The sequence below is a fragment of the Podarcis filfolensis genome (assembly GCF_964270895.1).
Source record: "Podarcis filfolensis genome assembly, chromosome: 3".
NCBI lineage: Eukaryota > Metazoa > Chordata > Lepidosauria > Squamata > Lacertidae > Podarcis > Podarcis filfolensis.
This window is the reverse complement of record NC_139606.1, coordinates 88043480-88069069: the sequence shown is the minus strand read 5'-3', so window position 1 is coordinate 88069069 and position 25590 is coordinate 88043480. Positions and strand designations below refer to the sequence as shown.

The following is a 25590-nucleotide window of genomic DNA, read 5'->3' as shown; positions in this document are numbered from 1 at the left end:
CAGGAGCTGCTATTTACCCCCCAAGGTGCTGTTTGCAGCTGGAGGGGCATTATTGAAAGGAATAGGAAACTCTTCCCAGACTAGATTGCCGACAACTATTTTCTTTAAAAGTGGCCCAGTTAAGCACACTTTCTAAAAAGCATGAATAACATATAGTTTTGTCCGAGTGTCCCAAGTATAGCTGAACGGCTGTTACTGGAGAGAATGCTGGACTACATGAAAATCTGGCCTGAACCAGCATGATCATTTTAATACCAAGTTAATATGGTAGCTTTTTGGAAAAGGCTAAATAAAAATAAATCAGTATTTATTTTAAAGGCTAGTTGTGCTGGCTGCAGTTTTGGATTACCTTTCCCACTGTGATTCGCTATGATGGCATTTATATTGCTCATCTCCTGACTTCCACCTATGATGGAACTCAAGGTGACATATGTCAGTTTGCTAGGAGGTCTTGTGCAAGGCTGTTGCTTCATATGCCAACTTTGGGTTGTGCTTCAACAAGTCCTCTGTTAATGTTGAACTGCTAGAGGATGAATGAAGTCTGGGTGGTACTAACATAGGAGCTGTAGTTCAGTGAATTTGTGCAGCTGCTCATATGTATGAAATCTACTGCGTGTGCCCAAAGGATGACAGTTGTTTTAAATGCCTTCTATTTTGTTCAGAGAGGTTGCTTCATGATGTAAACTGAGCACAGCTGGTCGGCGGTTGAGCTTGCGGTTAACAGAGCAGTTCCAGTAACATTTGAGTCCCAGCCCTCATCCTGTTGCCTCGGCGTGCAGGTGTTTCCCTTCAAAGGTGAAAGCAGCTTATTTAGATCCCAAAAAGGGGATGGATACTCAGAACATAAACAGAGGCTCCTGGATCAGGCCAATGGCCCATCGAGTCCAGCATCCTGTTCTCAGAGGGGTCAACCTACAAGCCAGGACCGCATCGCAAGAGCACTCTCCTCTCCTGTTTCCAGCAACTGGTATTCAGAAGTATTACTGCCTCCTGACTGTTGAGGCAGAACATGACTATCATGGCTTGTAGACATCAAGGTAAAAGGTAGAAAGGTAAAGGACCCTAGCGGTTAACACCACACTGAGAAGCATATGTTTTCCCTTAAAAAAAATCTTCAGCATCCAGCCTGGGAATGAGTTCTGTATAACTCAGAAGTTTGCACATGGTATTGTGAGCATTAGTTGGTCCCAATAAAGCTATTGATTTTCCTGGGAGAGGGGGAGGTAAAGGACTCCTGGACAGTTATTAAAGGTAAAGGGACCCCTTTACAACGGTCCAGTTGTGATCGACTCTGGGGTTGCGGCGCTCATCTCGCTTTATAGGCCGAGGGAGCCGGCATACAGATTCCGGGTAATGTGGACAGCATGAATAAGCCACTTCTGGCGAACCAGAGCAGCACACGGAAGCGCTAAGTCCAGTCAAAAGCAACTATGGGCATGTGGTGCTCATCTCGCTTTCAGGCCAAGGGAGCCGGCATTTGTCCACAGACAAATGAGAGCCAGTGTGGTGTAGTGGTTAAGAGCGGTAGTCTCGTAATCTGGGGAACCGGGTTCGCGTCTCCGCTCCTCCACATGCAGCTGCTGGGTGACCTTGGGCCAGTCACACTTCTCTGAAGTCTCTCAGCCTCACTCACCTCACAGAGTGTTTGTTGTGGGGGAGGAAGGGAAAGGAGAATGTTAGCCGCTTTGAGACTCCCGAAGGGGAGCGAAAGGCGGGGTATCAAATCCAAACTACTACTAAACTACTACAGCTTTCTGGGTCATGTGGTCAACATGATTAAACTGCTTCTGGTGCAGTAGGACACCGTGGTGGAAACCAGAGCGCACGGAAACGCTGTTTTACCTTCCCACCACAGCGGTACCTATTTATCTACTTGCACTGGCATGCTTTCAAACTGCTAGGTTGGCAGGAGCTGGGACAGAGCATCGGGAGCTCACTCCTGGCTGTTGAGGCAGAACACAACTATCATGGCTAGTAGATATAAGTAGCCTTATTTGCCATCTATTTGTCCAGGCCTCTGTTAAAGCCATCCAAGATGGTGGACTTCACTGCCTCTTGCGCAAGCGAGTCCTATAGTTTAAGTGCCGTGTGCAGAAGTAATTTATTTCCTCTGTCCTGAATCTTGCAGTCTTGGTTGTTTTACCAGTTTTAGTGTTAATGAGAGCAGGAGAAAAACTTTCCTTTATCCCTTTCCTCCATGCTGTGCATAATTTTACCAACTGTTATCATGTTGCCTCTTCCTCACCTTTTCTTTAAACCATAGGTAGGCAAACTAAGGCCTGGAGGCCGGATCCGGCCCAATCGCCTTCTAAATCCAGCCCATGGACGGTCCGGGAATCAGCGTGTTTTCACATGAGTAGAATGTGTGCTTTTATTTAAAATGCATCTCTGGGTTATTTGTGGGGCATAGGAATTTGTTCATATATTTTTTTCAAAATATAGTCTGACCCCCCACAAGGTCTGAGGGACAGTGGACCAGTCCCCTGTTGAAAAAGTTGGCCGACCCCTGCTTTAAACTAAAAAAGCCTAGAATGCTGCAACTTGTCTTCATAAGGGCGTCACTCCACCCACTTGATAATTTTGTTTGTCCTTTTTGGAAACTTTTCTTGTGGTGTTTCCCTCACCCCTACGAAACATTCCCCAGCCTCTTCAGCTCTCTGTACCTCCTGATCTGCAAAAGCACCACAGGAGGACTTAGCCCACAACATCTTCTCCTAAGCTTTAATTTGAAATGTGGGAAGCCGGGGAGGCTGGCTACCAAGTGGCGTAAGATTTTGTTTTAAGGCCTCCCCTTAAAAAACTGGATTAAACACAGCACTATAAACATGATTCTTAACAGGCTTAGGGATAACCCCAGTGAGCCCTGGCTTAAATAATACCTTGAATGGTTTTACAGCTATAGAGTTGCTGAGAATTGACATCTTTTGCGAACGTTTCAAAGGGGCGAGTGCATTTCTATTTCTTTCCTTGTTGTCGTGTTCTCTCTTAATGAGCTCCCTCCTTGCACTTGCTGAACAATTCAACAGCTCCTTGCAGCCACTGTTTTCTCTCTTGCAACCAATGCTGCTAATCAAGCCACTTACGCTCCTAGACTCGACAGCAAATCATTTCAGCAATTACTACCCAAGAACAATAAAATGCTACTGTTTTTTTCTCCTGGTGTCATTAGCGTGCCCCAGACATTGTGTTCTCCTGCTTTGACGTGCAGTAATAGTCCCGTCCAAATGCATTGCCCGCCGCATTGCAGCTTCCCAGCTGTGCCAGCTTCCCAGCCACAATGGCTTCTCCCTCCTCGGAGACGCTGTTAATTTTCAATTGGAGCCCTCCAATCCGCTCCTGCTACTTGGGGAGTTGCTGTTTAGCCTGTGATTTGCCTAATTTAGTATTCTAATTACTGAATTGGCTGGGCAGCCATCTGTCTGCTACGTGAAGTTCCTTGCAACCCCATTCTGAGTATGAGGCCAGTGAAGTTGTAGAGAATACTGAAGACCCATTTAGTCTCTGTAAGGAAAACGAACCTTTGGAGCGTTGTCAACAAATCCAGAAAGGGTGGCTTCCTCTTAAGTTTCAGGAGCTCTTGACCTTTCTTCTGGGCTCAGGTTGCTCAAATTGTCTCTGTCTTCTGCATAGGGTGACCACCATCACATTGCCAAAAAGGAGAATTTGTTCCTGGTAAAAGAGGGGAAGATTTGCATATAATTTGCATATGCTAATGTATATGTATACATGCATATTTCAATGTAATTACTGTAATTTAAACATCGTTCAGCCCTGACACTGAGGTCCAGCACCAAGGGCCTTTTGGCGGTTCTCACACTACAAGAAGTAAAGCTACAGGGAACCAGGCAGAGGGCCTTCTCAGTAGTGGCACCCACCCTGTGGAACACCCTCCCATCAGATGCCAAGGAGATGAGTAACTATATAACCTTTAGAAGACATCTGAAGGCAGCCCAGTATAGGGAAGCTTTTTAATGTGTAATGCTTTATTATGATTTTATATATGTTGGAAGGTGCCCAGAGTGGCAGGGGAAACCCAGTCAGATGGGTGGCATAATATTGTAGTTCTTATTCAAAAGTAAATAATAACAACAGCAACAACAACAACAAGTCAAAAGCCAAACCATTGGCACTTTCAAAGTGCTCAGTATTAAAAGCATGTATTTGTCTGGCATTGGAATCTACGGTACTTGGATCCCACTGACTTCACAAGGTATCCTATATTTGAAGCTGTATATATCAAAGTGCAGTTAGGGCCAGCCTTTGCGATGCCCTGAATGGAGTTCCATTCTGTCTTTGGCTGTTGAGTCTTCATCCCTGAACTCTGTAGTCTTCTTACCACTGCTGCAACTATCATTGAAGATCCATTGAAGTCCAGATTAGTCTCTTCCAGTTGCCAGGTGCTTCTTGGAAGCAATCCTCATTTGCCTTCTTCAGCCCTCTGCTCAGCTCCTCTGTAGAGCTAGCACTTGGAAGCAAGTGCTCCACTTGCCCAATGGCTGGGCCAGCTGTGGCATTTAGATATTGTAGCAATGGAAACTCGGAATGAGATGTTGGGAAATTAAAATAAAACCTCAGTGTTATGAAAACTAACCAAATGATTCAGGCCTAGGAAACTTGCAACATTACAACAGTTGACATTTGGGCCAAAGAAAGAGTCGCAGCCATCTACACCCTGATTTGGATCACTGAAGGTTCTTTTTTCCCCTTCCAGTTCCTCAAAGTTTCTCAAGAGCAGTTCAGACAATTGTGCAACTGAATTATTGTTGACCTGTCTGTTTTTTCCCTTCAGGTTCACATCTGGTTCAAAACATGTGTTGATGGTTATGTAGGAATCAGATTGGGCCAACAAGGATTCAGTAGGCTTGCTGTTGCTGGCTGGGTTCAAATCTAGCTTATCAAACATGTATTTGTCAATGTAGACTGTTAAAAGCAGCATTGTGGAAATATTTGATGTATAACACTTATGTAGAAAGTATGGTAAAATATCTAGATTCCCCATAGCCCAAGTTGTGTACATTCCATTCTTTGGAAAAGGATGGAAAGAAACAGGTTCTGTGTTTGAATTCTTCATCCAGCTTCTGTAATCTGAATAAATCACTGCTATCAAGCAAAATGGAAAATATTCAGGGCAACTTCCAATTGCCTTGCCGCTTTCCCCAGGAAACAAATGGCAATTGGTTTTTGTGCAGATTGCTGTTCGTTCCAATTTGGTGCTAAAGAGCAGGTTTTCCGGAGGAAAGTGGCAAGACGAAGGCAAAACTGCTTAGAGTCATGCTTTCTAGGCCCAGGACAAGTAGGAGTATGGCTGAGCCCTCAGTGTGCATAATGCATCCTGCTATTGATAGGAACAATATTGAACCTCAGTCTCACCACTCACCCACAGGAAGTACGACTCTGACCTCATCCATGACTGACTTCTGATATATCGCCATCCACTGCTCACATGACTTCAAGCTTATATTTGCAGAAACACATACTTGCTTGAAAGAGCAAAAGCTGGCATTCTTAGCATGCAGAATTTTTTATCCAGCACAGAATTCCATGCTTGCACAGATCCACAGAACAGACAGATCGCTGGAGCCAGATGTCTTTGTTAACTGCTGACAGAAATAATAGAAACCTCTTAACAACCACAAAGGAGTATTGGGATTCAGAGATATGCATACCAGAGAGATCTCTAGCTGTCTGTCCTCTTCTTTCCAGTGTTGTGTTCAGTCTGGAAGGTTGCTGTGTCTAGCAGTTGCCATTCATACCCCTGCAGTGGAATTGATGGCATAAATCAGGGTTACGCAGCCGGCAGTCCTCAATGTTGATGGAGTCCAACTCCTATCCTCCTTGATCATTTGCTAGCCTAATTAGGGATGATGGGAGTTGGAGTCCAAGTGCTTCTGGAAGGGCACAAATTTATTAACCTCAATTTAGATGGATAAATAGGCCAGGTGCTAATAATAAGAATAATGATGATGATGATGACGATGACGATTGCTGGAAAGGCCAAAGGTGTATTTCAGGCATAGGCAAACTTGGCCCTCCAGATGTTTTGGGACTACAACTCCCATCATCCTTAGCCAACAGGACCCAGTGGTCAGGGATGATGGGAGTTGTAGTTCCAAAACATCTGGAGGGCCGAGTTTGTCTATGCCTGGTGTATTTGAATGGCCACAAAAATTGCTCATGGAGATGGCCTTAGCCTTCATTCCAGTGGTTGACTACTCCTGTGATAGTTATTTCTTTATGATCCTTGATGCTCAAATTAACTGCTTCAATCCATCAACAGTATAACACAATATATATTACAACTTGAATCAAGCTTGTTTGCTGGGGGTATATGGTAGCCAAATTCAGGACCCCTGTTCGTTGCAATCACGGAAGATAGGAATATAAGAGCTGTCTTATATGAAGTCTGATCACCGGTCCATCTAGTTCAGTACTGTCTACTCTGACTGGCAATGGATCTCTGTGGTTTCAGCCAGGGGACATTCTCAGTTTTAGCTGGAGATGTCCAGGATTGAACCAGGAACCTTCTGCATGCAAGGCAGATGCACTACATCTCCAGATAAAATTGAGAATATCCCCTGGCTGAAACCATTGAGAACCATGGCAATATGATAGCCTCCATGTGCAGAAAAACACAAGCTTTCAAATTCCACAGGAGTCTCCATCATTCATCTGTGTTCTAGAAAAGCAGGCATTAAAATATCTGCTTTGTTTCTCTTGCAGGCCCAGTGCTTAAGAGAAGATTTAAAACAGCCAGCCTGTTTGTTGAAATTTGCAGTTTGCATCACTCAGCTGGCATCATGCGCAACATCTGGCTTCGGAAAGCCATAGCAGTGTCTCCCCTTGCATGTTGCCCTTGAACTGCCGCAAGTGTGAGTGGTGACGGCTCAAGCTGGCATTTCACCCACTTGGCTGTGGGAGAGAAGAAAGGAATCATGGGGAAAAACCAGCCTCCACCCGGCTGCTGTCAGATTGGCAGCCGTTTCTCACATTACAGTGAAGGGAGCAATGCTGTAAGCTGCCTTAGGTCCTGCACTGAGAGAAAGATGGGATATGCAAGGTAATGAAATGAAATGAAATGAAAGCAGCAGCCAGGCTAAGTGCACCCTGTCTTGTCTATGGGATCACTGTGGTAACAGTCGACCCTAAAGGACATTAGAATGATAGATGGGCCATCTACCTTGTGCTCACCTGCTGGAGGTGAGGTTGCAAAGTGAATGATGAGAAAATTACAGCTGAGCAAGCCTTGACTCTGCAGGACGTGGGCAGGGCACATTCCTAGCAGACAAGGGAAATAAATCCAGCCCTTTGGTTATCTCCCCGTGCATAACCCCAACACATATTTCTGCTATGCACTCCACTTCTGGGGTTATGATGTGGGCAAACCCATTGCGGCTTTCCTTCATGTCATGAGATATACACTGCTTTTACTTCCCCTGGTTGTAGATTGCAATGCCATGATCAGCTCTTGCTCCAAGAACAGTCTGGCATAATGGGGAAAGGTTCCTTTGAGCAAAAGCAGAGTGCCATTCTTCCCTCTGAAAATACTCATTTCTAAAAGTTGAGGATCAGAGCTTTAGCTAGGTTGCTTTAGAACCTGAGTACAAAAAGCACCATTGAGATGTAGATCTGACGCACTTCCAGGTGAGGGCTTAATAATAATAATAATAATAATAATAATAATAATAATAATAATATAATAATAATAATTTATTATTATACCCCACCCATCTGGCTGGGTTTCCCCAGCCACTCTGGGCGGCTTCCAACAAAACACTAAAATACAACAACCTATTAAATATTAAAAGCTTCCCTAAACTGGGCTGCCTAAACAGGGCATTGTAAATAGACCATTCAGGTATCACACATGGATCATTGGCAGCAGTTTTTAAAAAGCACTTTTTGCGTTTCTCTCAGGGTAAATCTGGATTGGATTTGGAGTGGATTGGAATATAGGCTGGTGTTTTGATGGCAAGGACATCATGTGGGCTCTGCAAAACAAAACAAAACAAAACCTTGCGTAGATGAGTAGCAACCATCCCACAATAAACACCTGTCTGAAACTGCCCTTGGTCTTGTAAAAAAAAAAGGAGGAAACTGCATCAGCAGGAGATGAAAGAGCAGAGGGGCTTATCAAACAAGAAAAAGCCTACTGGTGCACCAGTGCCTGGGGACAATGATGCAGACACGTGTCTGAAGGGCAGGGGTGGGGAGCGCATAAAAGCAAAAACTGAGCAAAGATGGGGAAGCTATGACACACACACCTCTGGGAGACTGAGGGGAGGAGTGGAGATGGTCACAGCAGGAAGGGGAAACTCCTTGAATTCTTCAGCAACCTGCCTCATCTCTGCTTCTCCCCCCCCCCCACCTCCACTTCTGCCTCTTGAGTCTGGACTGCTGTCTGCCACAGCCTCTTCCTGCTCACTAAACCCTGTTGCCTCTTCAGCATCCAACACCTCCTGCTCATAGCTGTCAACTTATCCCTTTTCTTGTGAGGAATCCTATTCGGAATAAGGGAATTCCCCTTAAAAAAGGAGGGTACGTTTAAAGAGACTGAAGGTACATTCTTTCACCTTTGGTGGACTTGCCCAAGGATTAAGGCTTTCTGTGAAATGATTTATAATGAAATGAAAAAGGTATTTAAATATACCTTTCTGAAGAAACCAGAGGCCTTTCTCCTGGGTATGGTCGGCCAATTGGTGCCAAAGAAGGACAGAACATTTTTTATGTATGCTACAACAGCAGCAAGAATACTCATCGCAAAGTATTGGAAGACACAAGATCTACCCACCGTGGAAGAATGGCAGATGAAAGTGATAGACTATATGGGACTGGCAGAAATGACCGGCAGAATTCGAGACCAGGGAAAAGAGACGGCGGAAGAAGATTGGAAGAAATTTAAGGACTATCTTAAGAAACATTGCAAAATTATTGAAGGCTAGAACGATGTTGATTCAGAAATTAAGGGGTTAAAAGCTGTAATGATTATGTGATTAAGAAAAGAAAGGTCAAAAATTATATAGAAATTAGGGAAAGGATTTGCTGAATTGACTTAATTAGAGAATGGAATACAGAAAGGGGAGGTATGAGGAGGTCGGGAAAGTAAGTTTTATGAATATAAGGGATGGAAACTATACTTGTTTTGTATGTGTTTTTTTGGATTGTATGTATTTTTATTGTTTTTGTTTTTTATTGCTCTGTTTTTTCTGTTTTATATAAATTCCTAAACTTTAATAAATATATTATATAAAAAAAGGAGGGTACGTTGACAGCTGTGCTCCTGCTCCCAGTCTGCCTGCCTCCCCTTCTCCCTCTGACCATTCATCGCCATCCTACCACCAATCCCTGGCTCTGAGCCTTCTTCCGTTGGAGGTTCCCTCAGGAGTTCTCCAACTGCCTCCCTCCACTCCTCTGCATCCAGCCAGTCTATGACACCGGCATCTCCAGGTACGTCTGGGGAAGGCATCCGTCGGAAAACCTGGAGAGCCGCGGCCATTTAGTATAGACAGTACTGAGTCAGATGTAGAGAGCACTGTAGTAACACCCAGCTAACTCGGTGTAAGTCAGCTGCCGGTGTTCCCACTCTGTTAACAACGAAAGTGTTAAGTAATATTCTTTTCATGCTCTTGTTCCGAACAGTTTATATAGCACACGGTACAAATGAGCAAACATGCTGCCCTAGAGAGGCGACAACTTATCTGGAGGGTGTACATAATCAGGCATTTCAGAAGGAAAAGAATGCAAGTTATTTACCATTAAATCTGTTGCTGCAGGGAAAGATTTCTAAAACCCCTTCGCCAAGCAAGCTCCTTCCCCGCCCCTGGAAGGTTTCTCCAGCTTCAAAACAGCACCAGCTCATTAAAAGGCAGGGCAGCCAGGCTTCCATTGCAGTCTCACACTTTTTCTTTCAGAGTTTGCGGTTTTATATGGGTCTCCTGCAATCCCCACCCTGCCTCCATCCCCCAAAGCATCCACTTGACTGCCTAGGAACCTACAGCACCATCGGCTGAGAAAGCTGTGGCAAAGAACGAACTCCCTCGAGTTTGGAGCCCTGGAGGGCAGCCATGTTGAAACTATCATTGTTTCGGCCCATGTCTTTCATTAAAGGCTGCCAGATAAATATTTACAGCTGGTCATGGGAGGAGGCAAGTTGGAGGGACCTCGGCACATTTTTCTTCATTTCACTGCTCATCTGGCATAGGCTTTTGCATCTATGCAATATTACACTGAATTTGTCGTTGCTGTTGTCATCTTGGTGCATTAAGAATTGTGAGCTTTCATTTCAAAATAAGCCGTATCTGAATCCCACTGTATTACCAACATGGCAACATCTTGTAGAGGTTTTAAGGCATATGCCAGAACATAGTCCTTGGTGTTTAATGAATCCCAAATTTCAAGGGAGCTCCTCCCTGCCTGGTTTTGAATTGTGTTACATCTGGTAATCTCCCGCCTACCCTGGAAATCTGAGATGCCCTGTGTCAATGTGGCTTCTGGCCTTGTGGTGCTGCTATGGAATGCCAGGTCAGTCTTGTTATGTACTGAAGTTCTCACCCTGGGTCAGCAGGGGCATACTGTAGATAGTTATGCAAATGAAGGATCAAAAGTGACGTTCAGTGATTGGATAGTTTTAGAAAGTTGTTACAGTAACGTGGTACTGGAGCTCTATACAAGCAGGCTGACTGGGCCCTTCAGTTCAGTTCTGTCCTGGCCTGTGAATAAACAAGAGCTGTTTGAAGAATTGCTGTGTTGTCTGATATGTTCACCCACAACTTAACAAGTCTGCAATATATTCCTTCATACATAACTGACAAAGTGGGCCTCAGTCCACAAAAGCTTATTCTACAATAAATAAATCTATGAGTCTTTAATCTGTGAGTCTTTAAGGTGCTTTTGATGTAATGGACTATCATGGCTGCTGCTCTGGAAATTGCACTTGGTTCTAGTGGGACAAGTTGGGAATACTGTTGGTGTTGTGCCCATCCCATCCCACCAAACTGTCTCCCTGAGATCACCAAGCTGGTCTTGGATCAGGTGCTGAGGACCCGCTGGATGATTGTCCTGGGTGTCGTCAACTTCCATACAAAGGCTGCCTCATCAGAAATGGCTCAGGACTTGAAAGTGTGCACTTAAGAGTGCGCTCCAGAGTTTTTCTTTTGAAGATCGGTTACCTGACATCAAGCTAGTGTCCGGTGATCACAGTCTCACCGGAATGGCTTCAAGGCTGTGCACCCATGTTAATGGGAGAACCTGAGGTGGACCCCATGCCAGGACACAGCCTTCATTGAGTCCCTGAGAGTCCTGACCACTGAAATTGAATGCAGTCTAACCTACTGGTTTAAGCCCAGTTTAACCTACTTTGCCTCTCCACGGATGACATTCTTAGGATGATATATTTGATATATTTATATATTTGTGCATGGCAGTAAGTGAATCTGATCAATCTGCATTAAAAAAATGCTATTTTGATGTGACTCTGAAGGGAAAGGTTACGTGATGGGATGCAGCAATTTTGGCTTCCTGGCATGGCTATAACCACAATTTTCAATCCATGCAGCTTTCAGCGAGTCAAAGTGTTCATTGAGCATCAACTGGAATAAAAGAGCTTTGGAGATGTTTAAAAGGAGCCTGAAAAACTGTCATGGAGAATGGGGGAGGTAAAAACAATCCATAATAGACAGCTGGGGATTCAGCATACTGTTTAGGTCTCCTGTCTGTGATATACAACCTACATCTGTCCAAACACAGACCCCCTTCCTTTGCTTGCCGAGATGAATCAACAACAGCTCAGCAATGATCGTTTCCAGCTCACACTGAGGCCTACAGATTAGAACACTCCGGATTCCACTTGTCAAACTGTCTTGCTAGGACTTGGCCTGCGTTGGGTTTCATGGTTTGTTTTTAAAACTCCCTCAGAGATATTTGTATGAAATTGACTTGTGTTAGAAAGTTTATTTGGTTTTGGGATCCAGTAGGCCAAGACAGGGAAACTGGGAGGAAAGGGAAGGCATGTAAAGATCTCTGTCCCACAGCCTTAGGGGAAGGGTAGCTCAGAGTTTGAGCATCTGCTTTGCTGAGATGCTGAGTTCAGTCCCAGCATCTCCAGAGAGCCCTGTCTGAAACCCTGGAGAGCCTCTGCCAGTCAGTGATGGGGGAACCATATACACCACCTTGAGCTCCTTGGAAGAAAAGGTAGGATAAAAAAAGTAATAAGAAATTAAAAAGTAAGCAAGGCAATACAGCATCTCTTTTTCCATTCATGCTTCTGCAGGCAATATTAACCCAAAGCACCCCCTGATACAGCAATTCTTCTGGGATTTAATTACTGGATTGTTTTATTTGTGTGAGAAATTCTTCATTCAGTGGATAAGGAGGAGGATGAATCAAAGAACAGGGTTAAAAGTTGTATAAATATGGGCATTTTGCAACTCCTAAGTGCTTGACATTCCAAGTGAAATAATGTTTACCAGGCCTACTATTTGGTATGTGGTTAGATATTTACCTGTGCCATACCAGAACTGTACTGCGTTAACTCCTCCATGGGTCAGCAGGTTGCAATGCGTTAATTAAAGTGTGTGATGGTGGCAAGGAAGGAAGAATTTCTTGGGGGAAAGGGTTCATGCCACATACGAAAGGAAGAATGATGCTTTGATCTGTTTATTTTAGGAAATATATTGCTTGCTTCACCAGCACCCATTCTCTTCAAAGGGCCTCAGACTCATTGTCTCAGCAGAAATCTGGAGTTGTTTGTAGTGGATTAACAAAGGATGGATTAAGAAAGCCAAAAAGCCACACAGTGGACTAAATATCTAAGGATGCAGTCAATGGCTGGGTATATGTGTTGTGTTTTTATTTCCCCTGATTCAGAAATGCTGTGGTTTCTTTCCTTCCCTCTCCATTGAAATCCAGCACCTGTTTTGCCACCTTATGGAGAAGCCAAAATTGTCCGGTCAATGTGCTATATGCATGTTTACTTGGAACTAAACCTCACTCGGTGCAATGGGACTTAGCACATAGTACTAATCTTTGCAACCTTCTTCGAAGGGAGATTTGGCCTGCTGGCCAAATGCAGCCCTCCAGGCCATTCTCTCTGGACCCCAGGATGCTCCCCACACCATGCCCCTCACTAGCCTTGCTCCACACTTCCCTCATTTTCTCCGGTTGAAATGTTTCTTTGAACTGTGATGATGCTTCTTGCGGAACTTGATTGAGAGATTGATGGGTGGCAGCAGCATAGAAACCACTGGCTTTTGCGCAGCTGCAGTGGAGCCCACTGGACAAACACAAGAGCTACATGTGCTGCTCCTCTCCCCTTTGCCTCTGGCTGCTACCTTGCACTGGCCCCTGGCAGGTTCCCTGCAAGGAAATGCGGCCCTTGTGCTGGAAAGGTCCCCTACAGCAGTTTTATGGGTTGGTCCCCCTTGGTATCAGTACAGATGGAGAGTGGGCTATAAGAAATATTTTCAAGAATAAGCAAGCGCGCAAATAAATCGCTGCTGAGGTACATCCACAATTGTGAGGTATCACAAACTGTTACCATTGTTGAAGTAAGTGCAGTACAATTGCAGCTAAGAACCTCAAATGATATACAGTGGACCCTCTAGTTACGTACCGCTCTGGATACGTAACTTTTGGGTTACGAATGAGGCAAACCCGGAAGTGTATACTGCACATGTGCAGAAGCAGCGCCTCTGCCTACGGACTTTTTGGGTTGCGGACAGACTCCCAGAACGAATTTAATTCGTATCCGGAGGGTTCACTGTATATGACTGAAACCCTTCTTTGGAAATTAAACCAATGTCCAGACTTTAGCATTCCAAAACTTTACTTACAGAAACATATAGTTGTAGATGAATCAAAACATATTTACAGTCAAGCATGGGCTTACAGTCTCTTTTTCTAACTTCCAAACAACTGTATTTTCCTCTTTTTCCAGAGCTCAGTACTGAGCCTTCTGTATCACAATTAGGCTATGCCTTGCAGCTCCTTTGAGAGATAACCGCTTTTACCTTCTCCTGCAGCTTTGCTCTCTTTCAAGCAAAGAAGCACTCCAACACTCTATGGAACTTAGCAGTGTTTACAGTGGATTCTAAAACACAGTCATCTTGCTTTACATAAAATGGAGTCTCTCTTTAACTAGATACTTCCCATGTGACCAATGTTAGCCAACCACATGAGAACTACTGGAGAGAACTTTCTAGAATTCAGTTGCCAGCCAATCAGATTTAAACACACAGTAATGCATACAAGCATTTACAATTTCAGTGAACTAAATTACTAAACTTAGCAACCATTGGCTAGGAACTACCTCTGATGTCACAATAGGTAATGGCAGATGAGTGGATATAAAAGGGCCTTTTCCCCTTCCCTAACAACAATGTACAGTGGGCAACAGCTGTGATATCCAGATGCCCAGTCTTCTATCTGTAGGAGGCCCATTCGCAGATGAATGGAGGCTATCTGGTTGTGGGATGCTATGGAGCACTAATAAGGCAAGTTCACCTGCTGAGCAGGATTGCAGCCTGAATGCAGCTGATATCCATGGTCAGAAGCTGGATGATATCTAGAGATGGACCTAGTGGAAGATGGAAGATGCTGGATGCTGGTAGGTGGAATTTGTATTTGAAAATCAGTGGATGCCACAAGGCTGAAGCAGGCTGATATTTGTGGATGTAAAATGGCTGAAGCCGAGGCCCAAATGTTTATGAATGGAGAGTGAATTATCAGTGAATATGTATGTTGGCGTTATTCATGGATGTTGGCTGGCATATGCTTGGGGGGGGGGTGGTGGTTTCAAATGTGGTCACTGTGAATGGTGCATGCATATGCATGACTGTGATGTCTGAAAGGAAACTGGTGGATATTCATGAACAGATGAAACCTGAAAGCTGTGCTGATGCCTCTCCAGCTATTACCTTTGGCTGCAGATGTCAGGAGTCCAGCATGGGTAATTAAAAAGGAGGATTTATTGCAAAAACAGATAGGTTTGGGCAGCTCTAACGAAGCCACTCCATTATCATTCAAGATGACCCTTCTGAAGACTGCTTCTGGTTCCTACAGAATATATTGAACCGTCGCCCCTTACGTCTCTTGTTTTGCTTCCTGTCTCGCAGCCCTCCCATTCGCCGACTCTTCAGACTTATTGGATCAGCTCCAGCCTCTCTCTGTTCTGAAAAACTGTCTTGGTGTCTGTTCACGCCTGTTTGAGCTTTCTGAGAGCTTTGGCTGTGTTCCAGCCCGCTCTCAGTCGTTCCCTTGGCAACCGGCATTCCAATGTCTGAGGGAGTCGCTATTGGAAGTGGGAGTCAATTTAGTCCAGGGGTCCGGCACACTTCCTCCGCGCAGCTCTGCTCTTCCCCCCTGGAGCCTTTGACTCCAGCAGAGTAAACACACAGAAGTAGAAGCTTGAACGTTCTGTCGTGTGGTAGCAATAACTCAGGCCGAAACGCAGCTCTCCTTATCTTAAAGTCTTTATTCTCGTACAGATCAACACATCGTAAATCTTCCCGGTGAGAGTTCGCCCATGTTGCTCCTTCTCCTTGGAACGTAACACACAGACTGAAAGCACACACAGAAACCACTCCCTTTCCGTGTTCTGTGCCCACCCTCAGAATGTGAGGCGTCATCACTCAGAACTCTTAACCCTGTAAGTTCTGAGCCCCCTCAACACCCCCTCTCGAATCACATTCTGAGAGGACTTCTGAGTGTTCAACACCTTCCCCACTGCCTTCCGCCCCTTCCTGGCATCATTGTTAGGCACCTGTTGAACCTCACAAACCTCAGGTTCGCACTGTGCGAAACCAACCCACGCATTTGTGACCTGAAACCTCTCAGGTGGAATTCCCTTTGTTGCCCTTGAAGACCGCCTGGGCACAAACTGGGGTTCTTCTCCTGACCCACTGGGGTCAGCTTGTGCGTCTTCCTCATCAGAAGACTCCCCCTCTGACTTGACACGTCTGTGAGCTTTCTCCATTATTCTAACAGGAGATGAGGGCTCACTCTTGGACACTCCCTTAGCAACCTGTGGAGACGCCCTACTCTGTTCAGGGACCTGGTCTCCACCAGCAGGTTCAGGCTCTGGCTCTCTTTCCTCCTCAGAGTCAGACAGACAATCTGAGTGAACGTCAGAGCGCGCTTTGCGCCTTGCCCAACCAGTCTGCTCAAAGAACTCAGCCTGTTTACTGACCAGAAGCTTGGTCTGATCACCTTCTGGGTATGCGAACCTCCACCCTTTTGTCGCGGGTTCATACCCACAGAAGATCATTTCCTGGTATTTTGGACCACCTTCTTGCTGCAACCACTTTGGTACAGGCACCATGGCCCTGCAACCAAAAGTGCGAAAGAAATGCACAAGCGGCTTCTGCCGATGAAGCAGGAAATACGGGGTGTCACCTACCACTGCATTGTAGCACCTGTTCATCGAGAAATTGGCCGTTTTTACCGCCTCCCCCCAAAAACTGTGAGGCAAACCAGAGTCATCCAGTAGAATCTCGGATGCTCGAACCAGAGCCTTACTCCTAAGCTCTGCCACGCCACTCTCTTGAGGCGAAGTCACCTTGTGACGTATCCCCCTCTGGCGAAAGAAACCCTTTAGAGCAGACCCAGTGACCTCAGACCCACGGTCAAACTGGAAACCTTGCACCTTGGTGGAGAACCTCTGTTCCACCTCTGCAACCCAATCTTTGATCAGTTGCGCTGCTTCCTCCTTAGCTTTCAGCGTGAAAGCCCATGCGTTCCTGCTAAAATCATCTGTCAGCACCATCAGCCACTTGGCCTTGCCCAGACTTGGCTGTGGCATACCTACAAGGTCTGCATGCATAAGCTCAAAAGGCTTTGTGGTGACTCTCCCTTCACTGGGATCATTAAACCCCTCGTTTCTGGCTTTCCTGCAAGCCTTGCAATTCAAAGGTTTACCACATTCTTTTACCTTGCAACCTTTGGTGCACTCTGATAACATCTGGACGTCCTCACAGGACCCATGTGACATCCTCTTGTGCCACACGCAAGCACACGACACATGTGCTGTTCAGTCTGCGTCAGATCTAACCCTCTCTGTTGCAGCTGGCTGTAAAGTTCCACTAGGAGCTAGCTCATTCCTGACAGCAGACCACCTATGAGGTCACAAAGGGGCATGGTGACTGGGTGTGGAGGGGAAGAGACTGTACTTGTATATCACAGGGCTGGGGGACCTGTGGCCTTCCAGGTGTTGTTGGACTCCAAATCTCATCAGCCCCAGTCATCATGGCTAATACCAGGAACGATGGAAGCTGCAGTCTAGGAACTGCTGTAGGACTACAGGTTTCCCATCCCTGCAAACCCATTCTCTGAGTACAAATCCATATGTAGCCGTGGGACAGTCAGCCAAAAAAGACTGCTGTTGTAGTCAAGGCTGACTGATCAATAAGATGAAGAGTTGCAGTTCATTTTCTAGGAACCAGTAACCAGCTTGCACCATCTTGCTTCCTGTGCCTTGGAACATTCCATAGTTTTGAATGAGGGAATTGCTGAGCCGAGTGATTGTGCATGTATGGGAGGGAGAGACAGCAGAAATTGAGAGTGAAGACGTCTAGCCTTCAACATCTTCTGCTACTGTGCAAATAGTCACGCACTTTTTAGTATAGCTGGCATCCCTTTTGAATTTAATTTTAAATCCAATACTGGAGAGCCTTGAGTCTCCCCTACTCTACCTTATAAACACTTTGAGGGGAGGGCCTGGATAACAAACATTGATCTTCCAACTCTGCAGCTTCTTACGCTGGTTCCCGTGTGGGTCAAAATGATGTTCAGTGAAACCAAAAGTGATTTGTTTGAGAAGTGCACTTCTCCATTGCAACTGCTCTTTCTTGCTCTGCCTCGACCTTCCTATTTCTATCAAGGTAATTGCTTCGTGTGGAATGACCGTTCCAAAGGAGGTATTCTTTGTTTCTTTTTTATCTTAAATTTAACAACACAGTAATAGCTTGTAAATGAAATGCTGCTCATTTATTGAAACCATATTCATCAAGGCTGAGCTCCCACGTGGGGGAGGCATGTGTGTCCAATTGCTGCAAAACCTTGGCAAATATGCTTTTAATAAAGCCCTGGTATTATTTAATGCTCAGGGAGCAACAACTACTGAAACCCGGAGCCAAGACCAAAGACCGAGAAGATCAAGTTTTGAAAAGTACACCAAGCGGTTTATTTCTTTGCAGCTGAAAGGGACTCCACCCAGGTTTTAATTTGAGTCCTGCGGATCATCAGAGCTTAGCCTGGGATCAACCTTGGAATATGTGAAGCAAGAATATTGGTGAGTGCTTCTAAACTTGGGCTCCTGGATACCCAAGTGGCATTTGTTAACCAGAGCGCACTGCATGGCCCAACATGATACATTCCTTGGTGACCTCTAGATGGGATTAGTGGAAGCAGAGCTGCTTTTCAAAAGGAACTGCAACAGGCACAAAATACAACTGCTTTCAACAAGACCTGGCAGACAATGGACTGCAGTGGAACACAGGAAGCTGAATCAGACCATTGGTCAGTATTGCCTACACTGGCTGGCAGCAGCTCTCTAGGTTTTCAGGCAGGATCTCTTTAACCTCTATCATGAGATGCTGAAGATTGAAGCCCACATGCAGAGCAGATACTGTCTCTGATCTCTGGTCATTTAAAAAAATAATCACTGATTCTTTAAAGTTCACAGTAGTGGTCTTCTTGACCTTTAATATCTCATATGGTCTGGTGCAGACAAAAGCACCTCCTTGGACTTTGAGCTCGTTGGAGGAACCTCTGCTATGGGTTCTTTTAAGATGCAGGATGAGAAGGGATTTATGGAGGAGAAGGCTATTGACAGCTACTAACCACAATTTACTTTTTGATTTGGTATACTTATGGAGCACACTTCTTCCAAACGAGCACAGACAACAAACACAAAGCAAAACACATCAGCCATCAATACACGTATGCAATATAAAAATCATATACAGTCATACCTCAGGTTACAGAAGCTTCAGGTTGCGTTTTTTTGGGTTACGGACCACCGAAACCTGGAAGTACCAGAACGGGTTTCGGTGATCGTGCATGCTCAGAAGCACTAAATGGTGCTTTGTGCATGCACAGAAGCACCAAATAGCAACCCGTGCGTGTGCAGATGTGGGTTGCGAACGTGCATCCCGCACGGATCATGTTCGCAAACCGAGCGTCCATTGTATTGGTTTAAAACAACACACAGCATGGCTGCTAAATATTTACCATTTCCTTCTAAAGCAGTAATGATGGTTATAATCCACCTTCAAAGTACTATGATTCTGAACACCAGATGCTGGAAAACACAGCAGGGGAGAGCGCAGTTGCATTCAGGTCCTGCTTGCAAGCTTCCCATAGACATCTGATTGGCCCCTGTGAGAAAAGGATGCTAGTCGAGATGGGGTTTTGGCTCTGATCCAGCAGTGTTCTTCTTTTGAAGAGGAAGAACGTGGATTCTTCTTCCACTTCCTGCTTTAGAAATTCAGGCATTCTATATCTCCCACCTACCAATCCCATCAGCAGTGTACCTATATATAAGTAAAACATGCCAAACTTCATCTCCCTATCTTGTCTTGAAAGTAGTTACAATTTAGTTATAACCACAAGGATGTGTTGGTAATATTACAGTAGTACCTCGGGTTACATATGCTTCAGGTTACATACGCTTCAAGTTACAGACTCCGCTAACCCAGAAATAGTCATCAGGTTAAGAACTTTGCTTCAGGATGAGAACAGAAATCGTGCTCCGGCGGTGCGGCAGCAGCAAGAGGCCCCATTAGCTAAAGTGGTGCTTCAGGTTAAGAACAGTTTCAGGTTAAGTACGGACCTCCGGAATGAATTAAGTACTTAACCTGAGGTACCACTGTACTTACATCTTTCAGGCTTCATGTATCTTAGGCTTAGTTTAAACATACCATTATGACCATTTTCCATTCTGCTCCAAAGAATCTCACCACCCCCTGCAGCAGATTTTTTGGGTCTGCAAGAGGCTGCAGAAGGAGGGACTTGGCAAACATCACTCCCCCCCCCCCTTAGTGCTTATGGAAGTCTCTGGTGGATCACAGAGCTTTCCATCAGCAGCGGGAGACAATTGGATTCATTGCTTTTCTTTCCCAGGCTTCAGAAAAACTCCCCCCATTCCATACCTAGATAATTGCCCATGGGATGTTCCTCATGGAGGAAAGAGGGAGGGAGAGGAGGTGATTTTTGCCTGTTGCTCCTTTCTTCTGCAGGTCCCTGCAAAGTTCCTCCAGAGAGTTGGAGGAACCCTCTTGAACAACATGGGAAGCAGCCCAAGGAGAAAGGGGAATCAGTAAAATAAAAATAATCTCCCCCTTCCTCTGCTAGAAGTCAGTCCCTCCTGCAAACTGAAGGGTGATTCTGGATCCAACTCATAAACCTTAGTCTGTGAGGGGCCTTGTAATTGGATGAAGGACTGGGCACCGCTATATGTGTTTGTGAAGAAAATAGAGGAAACTTCCTCTCTGGCCAGAGATATGAGAGATGCAAACGATAAACCCAGGCAACCTAGCGGAGACATGTTTCTTTAGCCAACTCCCCTTTGAAATATTTCAGTCGAAGTTGCATTAACATTCCCTTCTTGGGGCTATCTTGAGATCTGCCAGGATTCCTGCAGGCAGAGGTTCTGAACCCAGCTACAAGGCTCCAGGAAGTCTTCGGATGAACTCACTTGGCATCTTGAATGTACAAATGACAACAAGGGAGTTCCCGGAGAATTATGTGGCCCTTTTCAAAGTGCTGAGACCCCCAGCTTTCTTGTTAAGGATCCTCTGAGCTCTTATCGAGCCCTACCTTTCAAACCTTGGGGGGCTTTTGTTGAATTGTATGCATGCAAACCTTACAGGCATGGAGACAATCTGGAACTTTCATAAGCTTGAACCACACCATCTAGGCTGACATCAGAAATTCAGTCAACACATCTGTATCCTACAGTTCCTGAAAGGAGTTCTTGGGTAGCATATGTGGGACCATTCAATTTTATTCTCACAACATCTTTAAGGTAGATTAATTTGAGAATAAAAGGTAAATGACCTCTGAATGGTTAAGTCCAGTCAAAGGCGACTATGGGGTTGTGGTGCTTATCTCGCTTTCAGGCCGAGGGAGCCGGTGTTTGTCCACAGACAGCTTTCCGGGTCATGTGGCCAGCATGACTAAGCCGCTTCTGGAGCAACAGGACACCTTGATGACTACCTAGTGAACTTCATGGCTGAGACTGGACTTCAAATTCAGTCCCCTCAGACCAGGAGTGAGGAAAAGGTAGATCAGGAACTACAGGTAGATCAGATCCCACCAAATATCTCTAGATAGCATTGAGAGCAAGGCCACTGACATGGATCTTTACACATGAGCTCCCCTGTATGGGAGCAAGTGGCTCGCTCTGCGGCAGCAAAACCTGTGTCTGGACTGTACCACATCAGACTGCAGGGTGGGATTCAGAGAAGGGAATGTTCCTTCATAATTGACTCTAACCATGCAAATCAAAACTTCTGGTATGCTCTTGAACCCCTCTCACAAAATACTGGCAGATTGGAGGCACTCTATTGTTCAGTTACACGTGTAGAGATTGGACCAGTACGGCACAGGTTTGCTACCTCTCTAGGAACTCGGCCTCTGACATAGCAACCAGGGCGTGGAGAAGGCTTAGACGATGAGCATGTGCTGTCAGATGGGGCCAGCCATTGTTCCAAAGAATGTATTTCACACAGGCCAGATGTTAAAATAATCTCCTCTGCTTGTGCCCTCTCCCCGGTTTTTAATTGATCTCCGCATTTGTCTGTGCTTTCCGTGAAAGGACTGGAGGCCTTTCCTCATATTAATGAATCCCAGAGCAGCCCTTTCATTCCTGCAGCTGGAGATCGTTACAAACTGTTATGGTTTCTTAATCAGCAAAACTCTCTTGTCCCATCTCCCCCCACATCTAAAGGGGGACTCGCTATTGCCTTTATCTCTTGTCTCCTCAAACTCCCTTCATTTCTACTCTGCCTGACCTTTGATTGCATGAGATTAACTCCCCCCAACCCTTCTTCTTGTACACCTTGTGTATCACCTTAGCCATTGTGTGCTAAGTGGGCAGGAATGGGAGAGAGAAACAGCAAATAAGCTTGGAGCAATATTTCCCGATTGCTACCTTGACCATCTCTATTTTTATTCCTTGATTAGCGGGTTTTATTTGGGTCTGTTCGGAGATTCCCAACAACCCCACTAACCTTGCTCCAACCTCTGCATTTGTTTATACACCTAAGGAGCGATTAGAGGCTTAAAAGTTTCAAGCTTTCAATCCAAAACAGTGTATCTATTCTGGCAAGGAGTATGGGCAAAAAGACTATGAAAGGAATATGTTTGCCTGAGTACGATAAACCTGAAAACTTTGACACAGAGTAGATTCTAAGATGGAACCTGCACACATATTAAAAACGCTGTGAAAATGCTTTTTTAAGGAATATATTTTTTTGAAAAATACATTGAATTTGGCATAGCTCACTATCGACATCTAGTGTCACACTTTCCAACACATTTAAAACGTTTTATTTGCAGCTGTATAGCTGAGTGCTAAGTACTTTATAGGCCCACCAGAAGAGATTTTGTTCATCTTGTCTATGAGTGTTATGTTGTGGAACCAGCTGGTTTACAACAAGCTACTCCTTTTGGGGCTTTTGCAAAATGCTAACAGTCTTGCAGCTCCAACAGCTTCTGCTTGTTGTAGAAGCCTGCTGAATTTCCCCTTTCTTTAACACATTCTGAACTTGACATTGGGCTGACATGGAGGACTCAGGATTCCTTCATTGCTCCCCTGATTGGCAGGAAATGTTCAGCGCCCTATTTCTGTCCCAGTTGCTGGCCAAATAAGCTTCTTGCCAGACCAGGAATCCCTAAACAGTGCGCCAACAAAGAACGGGCAGTGAGCTGTAAGAAATAAATCTCAGTGTAGACAGGAATGGATGGTTAGGATTTCTAGCTGTGAGGGTTTGTGGTCGAGGGGTTCAGTATCATCCCTTATGACTTGTCTCTTTCTAATTGGACAACAGCAACAAAACAGATGATGAAGGGTTAACATATGGGGAAGGTCTCAGTGGTAGAGGAAGAGCTCATGTTTTGCATGGGAGAAGGTTTCCGGTTCTAGCCCTGCCATCCCAGTGAAAAGGGTCTCAGGCCAGGAGGACTAATAAATCCCTCCTCTGCCTGAGACCTTGGAGAGCTCTCTGCAGGATTTAACATGAGGGTTAAATAGGTTCCCTAGGCTTACAAACGTGCAAGATACACATGCTGCAAAATTCTGCCATTTTGGATGCAAAATTTGATATCCATCTCTCCATCATGAAAAATAACAGACCCTGCAGTGTAAGTTTACAACGAAGTTTCCCACAACCCAGTATTATACAGACATTCTAAGTCTCAGCTTCTCTTTTTGGTTTTCTCTACCAAAGATCTCAAAGCCCAGGAAATTAGCAGTCAGATTAAATTTATATCCACAGCTGGACAGGATGTTGCCTACTAGTCTTTTCCATCAACTGGTCATCCAGTTGTTCTCGCAGAGGTAACTTGCATCCCTTCTATTCATCAGCTATACAAACCCATTATTTATTTCTCATTAAATTCATTTATGAGGAAAACCCCCACATTCCTGGCTCACCAGGTTTTCCTTTCTGCAACGCCTATCCTCAACTGTCTCCTTAACTGCCCAAATGCCACCTCTCACTCCCTCAACAAACTCTTAAATTCTTTCCCTTACTCAGACTTCACTGCTTCATGAAGGTATTTTGCACAAACCAGTGGGACACTGTGTGCTTCTGGTAGACGGCTCTTTGCTCTTTTGGAATCCATGGAACTTATTCTCAGTAAGCATGTTCAGAATCCAGATATAAATATCCTGTGCGAATCATTGGCTTTGTAATTCATGCCTTTTTAAAACCAGCCTTTTGAAAATTTCTTGTCATGTCACATTGACATGGTTATTTATTTGTGGCAGCCTTCAGACACAGGGCAGATTATCTCGAGGTAGCAGGAACGTGCTCTCCTAAGAGAAGCAAGCCACGTGTTGAACTTTATAAAGGAAAAACCAAAAGTTGTTGAGCAATCGTGATTTTTTGATTGACTTGCCTAAGATCCAGGACAAAGTGCTGCCTTTTGGAAATCCCCCCCAGCCATCAATTCTGCCTTTGAAATACCAGTAATGTCTGGGAAAATCCAGACATATGGCAGTCCTATCCTGCGGTCTCTAACGGCTCATTTTTCAGCCCATAGCTTGGCACCCTGATCCTTGTCAACTGACTTTAGCTACTTCAGGGACAATCAGTTTCATCTGTGCTGTAGTAACAAAAGCAGGCCACTCTGCTTGCAGAATGCAGGCAAAGGTATCCAGTTCAGGCCCATATATTCCCTCTACACAGTTGCACTGGGACCGCTAGCTACAGGGTTAACCAACAGGATGCCATATGGATATGCCACCATTAGCTTTCTGCTGGAAAAGTTCTTTGTGCAGTTCATCAGCAGAACCACACATATTCTGGGATACAGATGAAGTAGCACCAACGGTTGCTCTGGAGTGGCCAGATGTCAGATTCTACACGGGAGGACAACTTGGGCTCCATATATTTGATCCTATGGATTGCAGCTGTGTGTGTTTGTCAGGTTACAGTCTTTCTTCTGCACAGATCTACTGTTGCTTTCTTATTAATTGAAGAACAGCCACCCTTATCAAGAAGTACTGCCATCACATCAATCTCATCGCCCTCCACAGAAAAAATAATACGCACTCACTATGATGCTGGAGGGACTAGGGGAGTAGGACCCATTTTCCCCCATGTGGTTGTTGGGATACTACCGGGGGAGACGGGGGCATCAGGCAGGCCGGCAGCCAGGCGATCACCGGTCTCCCTTGGAACAGCATCAAACAGCGACATGAGCCTCAGATATGTTTAGAGACTTGGCACGCTCTATTAGCAGAGTGAATAAATCTTCTCACAATGGAAGTGGCGGACAGAGTCATGTGTAAGCATATTTACAGCATTTTATTCAGCAGCAGGAACAAAGGAAAAAAACATGTCTGCTTCCCTTCGTGTCCAGCAAAACAGCTATACAAAAGCAATATACAAAACGGAAGTTCCTAGCAGAACTGTGCTGGAAGTAAACAGGCATGTGACACACAACAGTCATGCCTGTACCCTTTTATCCTAACAGTGGTCCCCCATGTCTCCATTTTGGATGGATGTCTCCCAAGAAATTGATGAAATGACCTGCCAACTCCTACTCTCTGACCCACAGATGGCACTGTTGCTCATCTTTTATGGGCAGCCTAAATCAGTAATTTATAAAGATCTTGCAGCCTTTCTTTTTGTTGCTCCATGACTTGGGATCACCAAGAACTGGAGATCTCCTGCAGTCAGTCTCTTCCATTGCTGGTATCATGAGGTTTGGAATCTAGCACTGATGGAAAAGCAAACACACAGAATCAAAAAAGGATCTAAAGAAAGGATCTGAATCAGACAAATTCCTGGATTTCCAGGATTCGTGACATGCCTTTATTATAAAAAAGGTAAAGGTAAAGGACCAATGGATGGTTAAATCTAGTCAAAG

At 45.0% G+C, this 25590-nt stretch overlaps 1 protein-coding gene and 2 long non-coding RNA genes across 5 annotated transcripts in view; 2 read left to right on the top strand and 1 right to left on the bottom strand.

Moving 5' to 3' along the window:
* Nucleotides 1-633: 633 nt before the first annotated feature.
* LOC310758414 lies at nucleotides 634-23848 on the bottom strand. Of its 3 annotated transcripts, XR_014545759.1 has the most exons (5): nucleotides 10798-12412; nucleotides 9751-10543; nucleotides 5378-5600; nucleotides 3519-3669; nucleotides 634-787 (listed from the first exon to the last, which is right to left on the bottom strand). It is a non-coding gene; the product is annotated as an uncharacterized lncRNA (long non-coding RNA). The 3 variants fall into 3 exon arrangements; XR_014545757.1 differs by lacking the exons at nucleotides 5378-5600; nucleotides 9751-10543; nucleotides 10798-12412 and adding exons at nucleotides 5667-5755; nucleotides 23648-23848; XR_014545758.1 differs by lacking the exons at nucleotides 5378-5600; nucleotides 9751-10543; nucleotides 10798-12412 and adding exons at nucleotides 5667-5755; nucleotides 14004-14182.
* On the top strand, nucleotides 1919-3682 carry LOC310758438. Its single transcript, XR_014545783.1, has 2 exons — nucleotides 1919-2613; nucleotides 2654-3682. It is a non-coding gene; the product is annotated as an uncharacterized lncRNA (long non-coding RNA).
* Nucleotides 14376-25590, top strand: part of SUPT7L (SPT7 like, STAGA complex subunit gamma) — a 47412-nt gene continuing 36197 nt past the window's right edge. The window contains exons 1-2 of the mRNA XM_083604579.1: nucleotides 14376-14467; nucleotides 14508-14599. The gene's annotated coding sequence lies outside the window, so the exon portion shown is untranslated. The remainder of the gene's footprint in view (nucleotides 14468-14507; nucleotides 14600-25590) is intronic.